This window comes from Mustela nivalis (assembly GCF_964662115.1).
Source record: "Mustela nivalis genome assembly, chromosome: 11".
NCBI classification, from domain to species: Eukaryota; Metazoa; Chordata; class Mammalia; order Carnivora; family Mustelidae; genus Mustela; species Mustela nivalis.
This window is the reverse complement of record NC_139030.1, coordinates 45760723-45771752: the sequence shown is the minus strand read 5'-3', so window position 1 is coordinate 45771752 and position 11030 is coordinate 45760723. Positions and strand designations below refer to the sequence as shown.

Below are 11030 nucleotides of genomic sequence, written 5' to 3'. Positions count from 1 at the left end.
CTGCTAGTGGCTTACGTGTTTAGGCGACAGGTTATCACTTTCCTGGAAAGAGTCATTTCCAGATCAGTCCCGTTCTTGGTTTCAAACCACAGGAATCCGCTCTGGCTCTTCTCAGCAAGGTAAGAATTTCCTGATGAATTAAGGATGTCTTGGTAGCTTGCCTGCCTTAGGAAAGCTGGAGAACTGAGTTAACAAACAGGCGGGAACCAAGAAGGGAAGCCGCCAGGGCCGCAGCTAAAACCCACAGCCCCCATCTCTGAAAACCGAGAGGTGCCACCCTCGTACAGACCTGGCCTTGATTGTTGTCCTTGTCCCTGCTCCTTTGCATCAGGAGCTCCAGAACTGAGTCCCAGCTCAGGCATCTGATCCCTGGGCCTAGGATCTCCCCACACCCTGTCTCCAGGGAAGAATGGGGAACGAGCATCAGGGTTTTTCCCCTCTCCACTGGTTTCCTTGGGAGAACAGTGATCATCGCTATGAAGAATAATATGTTCCCCTCCAGTCCTGAAAAGCTGAATGCATGAGCCCTTCAGATGCAGGAGATTTGACCCCCAGAATGATGCCAAAGGAGTTACCCTCAGGGCTCTACAAAAGAACAGCTACAGAGTGGGAGTGAGCCCTCCTTGTTAGGGCCAGTTTGGGGGAGGGGATGAGACGCTGATGAACAGCTAGGCTTCAGAGACTCAGAGGGGCTGCCTGTCTACAGCTAGGCCTTCCTCGGCCTCACCTACAGGCTTCCAATGTTGACGTTCGGTGCTTATTACACTCATTTTTAATAGAATGGCCTCAGTGAAAAGAAAGTGATGAATGAAGAAAGCAAGGGGACCATGTTGACAATCTGCCCTTCTCGTCCTCTTTCCAAAATAAATATGGAGTCAGAGGTCTTTGCTGAGCCTGGAAAACTGCCCAAGAGACTTGACCCATTGGACTCTGCCTTTCACCATCTGGGAAGGAGCTCTTTGCCACTGCCCGTGATGGCCAGAGAGCACTGTGGCTCTTGGTTGCACACATCAGTATTCTCTTCGGTCATCCCTGCTGTCATTCCAGCACATACCACGCTCCCACAGAACGTGAACACGGTTACGGTCATGAGCCTGTGCTCATTTCATAAGGCGGTCAAGAGTGAAGTCAAGTCTGGTCTCTTCATTGGTAATACTCTGCAGTTCCCAGACGGAAGAATCCATGATTGCATCTTGGACTAGTTCAGAATTAACCCTGCAGATCTGGGACAGGGAAGCAAACCCAGACTGACTGCTTCTGAATACTTTCTTTATTCATATCAATGATCAATGGCTCTGTCTCTGCATTCATAACTGCACTTGACCCGCTGCCCGACATGTGTAATTTGCCATGCGGTATATTGCCTTAGTGCTGCTCAAGGCTGCGATGGGGTAATCGCACTTCCCTTAATTGAGGGCACTTGTTTTCCCTTTGCCAATGAGGAGAGCAATTGGAAATCCTGCTGAATCCACAGTTCCTCTCGGAGGCTGAGGGGGAAGTTATAGCCATTTCCTTTTTCAAAAAATGCTTTCCGCAGATAAGCCAGGTGCCTGATAATCTAAAATACCATCCAAATGGACCCAGCCTGAGCTAATAGTAAACAAAATATCTGCTCATACCTGAAAACCAGGAAGCTATCAAAGACCACCAGCGTCCTGTCAAAAGAACTCAGGAGCTCTCTTGAATGGGCTCCCTCTGATCCAAGTTGATGCAATTTAAGTATAAAGGGGAATAATAATAACAGCAAGAGATTGAAATTCTTTCAATCCATAAGTTGTACTGATAGCAACAAAAAAAAAAAAAATCACTGTAACATCAGTCACATTTGAAGGATGCTAGGGAACCTACTCATTGTTTTGAAAACTGATAAAGGGAAAGAAGTACTTATTCTACTTTCCACATATAAATGATACACAGTAAAGGAGGGACATTTTCTCTTTACAGAAGTGTTCCAGCTGAAAAATAAAAAATAATTGGTTGAATAAGAAAAGTTTCACTTTGCAACTTTCAATAGATAAATGAAGAGAGGCAAATCTTGAGGAGATGTTCACATCGCAGAAAGACAGACAGATACCATGTGCTTCCTGAGGGAGGAACCCACCTCTAGCTGTGAAGTAGTTTTCCAAGAAAGAAAGAAAGGGAGGAAGGGAGAGAGAAAGAAAGATCAATCGATCAGGTCTACTCCAATCTGTAGGAAATATGTAGGTTTGAGGAATCGTTAAATGACGCCTTGAAGATGCAATCAGTAAGATCCAAACTTTCAGAAACTACAAGACAAAGAAATTTCTTCAGCAATAGTTATATTACTTCTTCAATAATAACAAAAGTTGGAGAAAAAAGGAAATGGATGAGGACCTATGTATCAAAAAAAAAAAAAAAAACGGAGAAATTATAAACCATTTGCAACACATGTCCTTGATGCAGAGCCAAAAAATACTACTAAAAATTTTTAAAAGACAATCAGAAAATTTGAACAGTGTATATTTGATAATACTAAGAAATTATTCATTTTTAGATGTGATAATGAGTTATGGTTTATTTTTGTTTTTACTTATAATTTCTTATATCATAGAGATATATACCGAACTACTCACAGATGAAATGAAACTAAGTCTAAGATTTGCCTTAGTATAATCTTAGTATAATATGGGGAAGTGGAGAGATGGTAAATACGATTGATCATATTTTGATAATTGCTAAAGCCAAGTGCTTATAGTTAGTTGAACTATTCTCTCTACTTTTACATGTTTCTAAATTCTCATTTAAATTAAATTTAAAAATTTTAAATAATTACAGTTGAGGGACACCAGGGTGGCTCAGTTGGTTAAGCGTCTAGCCCTTGGTTTCAGCTCAGGTGATGATCTCAGGGTCCTGGGATTGAGCCCCACATTGGGCTCCATGGCTCAGCGGAGAATCTCCGTGTCCTTCTCCCTCCCCCTCTGATCCTCTCCCCACTTGCATGGCTCATGCTTGCTTTCTCTCTCTCTCTCTCTCTCTCAAATAAATAAAATATTTTTAAAAATTGCAGTTGATCAAAATAATTAAACATGTAAAAAAATGCTATCAGTTCATAATAATAAACTCATCCAAAAAAAAAAAAAAGCCAAAAACAAAGCAAAGTTAAATGTAACTCCCAAATTTACACACATACAAAAAAATCTTTTTTGTCACCATCAGAGGGTCCTTTTCTCTATGAATTCTTCGAAGAGGCATAATTAACAAAAGAAATCCTTTAAGAAGAATTCTAGCCAAGCAGGTAGAAAGAAAAATAGAATTAGATCATTTTGCGGCCCCTAAGGAAATTCAAGCAGAGATCATCAGTGGATGTAACCATTGGAAGAAAGGCCCATGAACAATCTGACCACAGCATTACTCCGTAGATTACCTGGTGATCATGAGCAGAGAAGATCAATGCTGCAATGGTGGGTCACTAAGTGGAACAACAAGTCATTATGTGTCCTGATGTGATGCAGTGGGACGGACACAGCTCTGATAGTGCGTCCATGCCAAAAAATGTTGAATTCAATCCTTTTAAGCCTGTAGGTATAATTTCCAATTTGTCCTAAGTTCCCGTGTTTTCAGGAAATACGTCGGATAATGGGAAGAATTTAAATGGCACCATGATGAAACAAAGAGCCAAATCCACATGGTTTCTATAGGACATGTCAAAGGCATGGAAAAGGTTGTGGGGCAGGCGGTAGGACAAGGTGTCTCTTCTTTATTAAAATGAATATGAGCTGTAATAACCAAAATACGCAATCAAACAAAACCTTTCTGTTGCATGTGGGGTCTCTGGGAAGCAGGTTCTGAGACTGAGTGCAGTGTGTATGGTAGGTACTAAGAGTGGCCTTGGCCCATCTGTAATAGGGAGGGTAAGGAAGCAGGAATGGGCAGAGGGGGAAGATGAACTGCAATGAAGGTCCAAAGAGAACCTCAGTGGGGACCAGCAGGGCTCCTACATGTTATTCTGATATGGCCAGGCAATCAGGCAATCTGTACTCCTTCGCTAATCGGTCACTGGGGACAAGCAATGCCAAGAAAGACTTAACTTTGCATGAGGCAGCTCTCCCTAGCCGAGGCAGCCCTTGCGAGCCTGACATCTGGAGGCTGTCTGTCCACCCCACAGGTCTTTCCCAGCAAAAGAGAGCTGCACAGAACATCTCGTGGTCCATCTCAGCCAACCCTTCCACTGCCAGGATTCGCGGCTTTATATGTGTTCTTCAAGAAACCCCCCTGTGGTTCCGGAGGGCTTCCTTCAGGAAACTGCAGCCCACATGGCTGGAGCTAGTCTCAGGGCCACATCTGATACTCATCTTCGCTCTCTTTTCCCATCTTTTTTGGAGTCCAATCAACCTCAGTCTGAATATCTGGATCTCAGAGGTTCTCCTGGTAATGTGACCAGGACGGACCCTCACTCCAACAGGCTGAGTTGTCACACTTACCCCTTCACCATCAAAACTGGAAAATGCTACCAAGAGCCACCCCAGTGGACCACCTGTGTGCCGAACACATCCATCACATTCTACGAGCCGTCCCGTCATTCTCTGCAGGTCAGGATCCCTTGGCTCACCCACTTCGATCTTGCCATGGACTCCAGCTGCAATTATTGCATCCACAAACCTTAAGCTTTTGAAGGCCATCAACCAAGATGTCCTTATCCTGCTAGATGGGGTTTCATTCTTTCCCAACCAGGGCCCTGACCTTAATACACCAGTCCTGCCTTGGTCAGGAAAGTTCATCTTCAGAGCTCAGTTTCTCTGATGCTTACATCTTGGGCCTGGCCCTCAGCTCTCCCTGCCCTCCAAACCCTGGGAGTTGAGAGTTCTCCTGCTGCTGGTTCAAGATAACCTTTATACTCCTGCCTCAACTAGCCATGGGACATGGGCTGCCCTGGGAAGGGGCGTGCCTTTGGTGAGGCAACCCCAGGGGGCTGATAGGGAAGGTTATCTGCCAACAGCACTCCCAGCAGGGAGCGTAACAGTCATGGAAAGAGGATCCCTGGGTACATCTCATGGTCCTCCACACTCCCTTTTACCTTAACCCTGTTTGATCCCCTGCCCCAGTTGTAAGTATCAGTAAAGAAATGTATCAAGGCTTTACTGTTTATACTTTAAATATTTATTCCTTCAGGCACCTAAACTCATTTTACAAACATGCCTAGAAGTATCATCAGAAACATACCACCATTTTTACCCATTTACTTTCCGTTACTAGTTTAAGACGTTAAAGCAATTTTAAAGGGACTTGGACATAATATTTATGATGTAATAGACATGGACTATATTGCTAGAATGCTGGGCACACTGAACACTCAGCTAATGTTGGAGGACAGACTTATTCATTCAATGTTTTTGTTAGTTCTTCTGGGATCTCACCTCATTTCAGAATCCCAACACTCTGCCATTTAAAAATCACCCAGAGGGGCTGTTTCAGAGAACATAGCAACATCCTCCTATCTTGACAGCTTCGGAGAGAGCTAACACTGTGCTTATAATACAACAGATGTGCAAAGCATACTCTGCGATAGACACTTTTAAAATCTTGGCAGTGAGTGACAAATCGGCCATATAATCTGTCAGAAGCCTGACCCTATGGGCTGACAGCAAAGCATTTCCCTTGAGAACATATTCTCCACTTAACCTGGAAAAAGGCAGTTTCCTCTTGAGTGGAAGAGGAAGAAGACAGCTGGCAAGGGATCGCGGTTCTAGACACAACCACAGCTTAGGTATTTCCCAAAGAGGAGAGGAGGTTGAGGTTGGGCCATTGTCCACTTCTGATTCAATCATCTTCAGCACGGAGACTCATATACTCTGCAGAACATTACTATAGCTGAATTGGATCCGAGCAGTGTTCTAGATGAGCAGGGCTGTTTTCAGAGAAAATAGGGGACTACTTACTTTAGGTGAGTAGTTATTGTGAGCCATCAGTTAAGTGTATGTCACTGTCTGGAAGCTTCTTGGCTATAGTACCCTCCCCCTCCCACAATCCCTTGGTCTTGTTAGTTGACTGTCTCATGCTTATCATTTTCCTTGCTTGTACAATTGCTCATACTTCTCGCTGACATAGATAAGGATGTCAATCATCTCGTATTCAGACTTCTTTCTCACAAAATTCTAACCTCATCTTCCTAGGGCACTTGACCATTTCTGACTACCTCTTACATAAAGGAAAATGCTATCCCAGATGTTTCCCAACATTTCAACACTCTTGCCACCTATTCTTTTACTTGGGGACCTCATAAATGATTGTCAGTTTCCTTTTATCTAAAATGAGGGGATTGGACTAAAATGATCCTGAGTTTCCTTTCAGTTCCAGAATTCTCTGATGCTATAATTTTTAACCATTCTTTTGCCCTGCTACTCTCATTATCAAAAGCTGTTACTTCCTTATTTCATGGAATCCTTTAGAGTTAGGGTTATAGCATACTTCTATAATTCGCGCATAATATTTATAACAGGAGTCATTTTGCAGATATAACGTAAAGTGTATAAATATGTGATTAGAAGATTGTAGGGTAATAGGGTATAATCTGATGATTTTAATGTATCATACAGCATTTTACAATATTGTTACACAATATAATGTATATTTTATGAATTCTTGACAGCATTTTAAAAATCTTCTGACACTGCTTTTCAGGTTGCTTAAGATGTTCATTAACTCTCTACTACTTCAGAATAATCTTTACTAAGTGAAACATCTGCCCTCGAATCAGACTATTTTTATCCTATTTTAATCCAAATGATGTGTCTCTGCTGCATGTTAATAGGTGCTCCATACAAAAGGATTTTATAATCAAGTAAATTTTGGGAAAGGCTGGGTTAAACACAGTTAAACCACTTTTTACTGCAGGACTTCTCAGAGCCTTTATGTACTTCGAAAGGAGCCCCTTTCCAAACTTTTTTCACCGGCTATTTAACAACTCATGAAGTGCTGCTCAAGGAGGTATTAGGCTGCCCTCTAATTACTTGATGCATACTTTGTATTCCAATCTAGAACTGGATTAAAACTAATAAAGGAGAAAAAAATTAATAGCTTTCAAGATTCTTCTGTTTGTCTTTCTTGGCCCCATCTGAAGTGCTTACATTCTCACCCTGACCATACCTCTGAATGCTTCTTCCAAGTCCTGCTCTTTTATTAAATCTGTTGGAACTAAATCTACAGAGAGAGAGGTAGGGACATTAGGAAGAAAAGGAGAAGGAAGTAAATATGAGAAAATGCTTCAGCAACGTTCCTTTGATGTTAAAAGCGTTGCTGAGAACAAGGCTAGTATCATAAGCAAATACTTTTTATTTCAGGAAGCATTTATAAGCTTTTATCCTTTCTCAGGGCTTAGCTTGTTAGTGAAAATGATGATAAAATGATTTTAAGGGCTACTAAGTCGATTTTGAACAAGGTGAACGTTCTTTTGAAACAACCTGGAAGTCCTACACATTTCTACAGGGCATGATTTATCTAAGCTTTCCTTTGATGTGTTGTTTTCTTCAGCATGTATGCCTTGCAGTCCCACAGTCCTATCACCAGAGAAGAGCCCACACTCGGCTCTTCTCCTGCCGGCTGCTTCTGAAATTCTGGGGACGCTTCACTTACTTTGCAAAGAAGGCAAGGACCATTCTTGAAACTCCCGACAACCACTGGTGCTGAAGCTAGATGTTTCCTCACAGTAAGTCCTCATTGTTTCCTTCATCCAACAAACAAGGTAGAGATGATTTGGAAACTGTCCCTGCTCTCAAAGAGCTTACAATCTAGCTAGAGGAGTCCAGGTGGGGATGGGAGGTACCTAAGAGAAGAATGGTCCGCTGAATGGATGGGAGTAAAACGGAGAGGGCATCCTGGAGGAGGTGTTAATTGGGCTGAATCTTACAGTGTCTCCTTGGTAGGCAAAGGAAAGCAAATGGATTCATGAGAGAAGGCACAGCTTGAGAAATCTCACAGAAACATAGAGCAGCCTGCTGTCATTTGGGAATAGCTAGTTATTCCTGTGGCTACGACACAGAGCAGGGCAGAGCTGGGGAGCAATGCAGGCAGGCGCCATGTAGTGTATCATGCAAGGATTCAACTTTATCCCACAAACGATAGGGAGCCACCCGAAAGCGTAATGCAAGGGGAAGACAAAAATGTAAGTTCCATGTAGAACAATTAACGTTGCAGTATGGTGGAGAACAGATTTGAGGGCACCGGTCTAGAGACTGGGAGAGCAAAGGGAGGGCATGAGAGTCCAGGAAAGGGATGGCATGGCCCCAGTCGTGACAGTAGCAAGGAGGCTGCAGAGGGGATAGCTAGAAGAAATATCAAGGAGGCAACATACGTGCAACCAGTTCTCAGTTTTGGTATGCAGCTGGAGTGGTCTGAAATTTCCAGCTTCACTGACCGGGAAGACAGAGATATCTTGCCCCGAGATGAAGAATCCAGAGGAAACAGTGAGTGTTTCGGGGGCGGGAGGGAGACAGGATGGAAGAGATTCAGTTCCGTGTTTCAGTTTCTGTGTTTCTGAGTGGGAGGGCCTTGCGGGACATCCAGGAGGAAGTGACAAGAGAGAACTGTATATGTGGAACTGAAGCCTGAGAGGGGTGTGGGCTGGAAACTGTGATTCTAGAATCGTTGTTGGGTCACTGGGTGGGGTGGAAGGGGACACTGGTTGGTATACTCCTGAGCCATTGTTCTACCCCTGGCACGACTGTCTTCCATAGCGATTTACTACCTGCACCATTCAACTCAAGGCAGGTCTTTGAATCATTTCCTATTTGGCTAAATCAAATTTATTCTGTAAGGAAACTTTATGTCATTACTATAAATTTTTAAATGTCATTTGCCATAAATAGCAGTAAATATAAAAATAAAAAGAGATAGCAACTATATAATATATACTCCCTTATGTAATAATATATATTACATATATAATAATACAACTTCTCTTATATATAAAACAAAATGTGATCAAATTACAAGAAGAAATTAACAAATCCACAATCATAGTAGGAGATATTGGCATATTTTCTCAGTAATTGATAAACCAAATCGATTTAAAAATAGTAAAGATAGGGAAGGTGTGAATGCCGCTTTTTCAAGCAAACATAGATCATCTTTCTAAGTTTTCCCATATACTAAGCAACAAATCTAAGAATATGTATTCTATCATCCAAAACCTCTATTTTACTGACAGTATATTCTGAGTATAGTGCTGTAAGTTAAAAATAAATAACAAAAGGGGCACCTGGGTGGCTCAGTGGGTTAAGCCTCTGCCTTCGGCTCAGGTCATGATCCCAGGGTCCTGGGATCGAGCCCCACATTGGGCTCTCTGCTTTGCAGGGAGCCTGCTTCCTCCTCTCTCTCTGCCTGCCTCTCTGCCTACTTGTGATCTCTGTCAGATAAATTTAAAAAAAAATCTTTTTTAAAAAATAAAAAAATAAATAACAAAAAATATATAGACTTTAAAAAATTTTTTAAATAATTCATGGGTCAAAGATGATATCATAATGGAAATGAGAACTAAGATAATAAAAAGTACCACATACCAAAAATTATGGTATAATGCTAAAACAACATTTGGAGAGAAATATACAGTATCAAAAGAATACATCAGAAAAGAAGAAAGATTCAGGTAAACTTAGAATCCAAATCAAGGAGCTAAGAGAAAAAATAAAATAAAACAAAACAAAAGCCTCAACTCAAAGAAACTAGAGGAAAATAATAAACATGAAGGTAAAAATGAAATATAAAACAAGTAGCAAAGAAATCAAAAGCTGGATCATTCAAAAGACTAATAAAATACAAATTTCTGCTTTTTAATATAAAGATATCCAGCTTTATTTTACATGGTTGCCTAGTCTTTTTTTTTTTTTAAAGTAAGCTCTACATCCAATAATGGGCTTGAATTCATGACCCCCAGATCAAGAGTAATGCTCTACCCACTGAGCCAGCCAGGCGTCCTAAAATTTCTTGTAAGATGCACAAGGGAAGAGTCCTGGCACAAATAAAGATAGTAATAATAGGCAGGTATTAGGAATGTTCAAAAAGTACATCTGTATACAGTGTTTTGAAAATGAGAAATTTAAACCAATAACACTGAAAAAATAGAAAATTAAATAATTTCTCAGAAAAAAATATAACATATGAAATGGACCAAAAAAGAAAGAAAAACATGAATAGACTTAGAACAACTATGTAATTTGAATTATTAGTTTAAACACACACACAGCCACCTGTACAAATACCATTCCTTTACATCACCAACAATCAAAGTAATTTTTTAGAAGAGATATTACAATAGCAACAAAGCAGTCATGATATCTAGGAATAAATCTAATGAAGAATATACAAGGAAGAATTATAAAACTTCAATAAAGGACATAAAGAAAAACTGTAGGACACATATCCAGTTCACAAAACAGAAGACAACACATAACGATGGTGATTCTCCCCCAAATTATTTCATAAATTCAATGTACTATTCTTCTGTTCAAAATTCTAAAGGAGTATTTCACATAAGTGGGTGATCTTGAAACTCAAGGAGAATATAAAGATCAAAGAACAGCCAAGAAAAACTTAAATCTAAAGGTGGATTCACCCTTTAGGAAAGATTATGATGAAACTGTAATATTTAAGTCAGTACAAGACAAATGAACAGAAAAAAAGTCTAAAAACAGACCCAAATATAAAACTAGAACTTGGTATAGGTTCAAAGAGGCTGTACAAGTCAAAGAGAAAGGGATGGATTACTGAAGAACCATAGGAAAATGAAACTAAAGCCTTTAGATACGAACATAGGTTACATTTATGACTACAAGATAAGGAAAGATTTCGTAAATATAAAGCCAAAGTACAACCCGCAAAGGAAGGTACTGTCATGTTAAAATTAAAATTTTTATGATAAGAAAAAACCATAAACAATGTGAAAGGATAAGCCACAGGATAGATAGAAAAAGATGTTTGTTTCCCATCTGTAACTAACAAAGTATTAATGCCCAGGAGATGTTTAGAACTTTTACATATTGCTAAGAAAAATAAAAACAACACAATAAAAAATAAAG

The 11030-nt window shown here is 40.5% G+C and overlaps 1 long non-coding RNA gene across 1 annotated transcript; it reads right to left on the bottom strand.

The window, feature by feature from the left end:
- Positions 1–5095: 5095 nt before the first annotated feature.
- LOC309843593 lies at positions 5096–8445 on the bottom strand. Its single transcript, XR_014300236.1, has 3 exons — positions 8309–8445; positions 7591–7780; positions 5096–5866 (listed from the first exon to the last, which is right to left on the bottom strand). It is a non-coding gene; the product is annotated as an uncharacterized lncRNA (long non-coding RNA).
- Positions 8446–11030: the final 2585 nt, after the last annotated feature.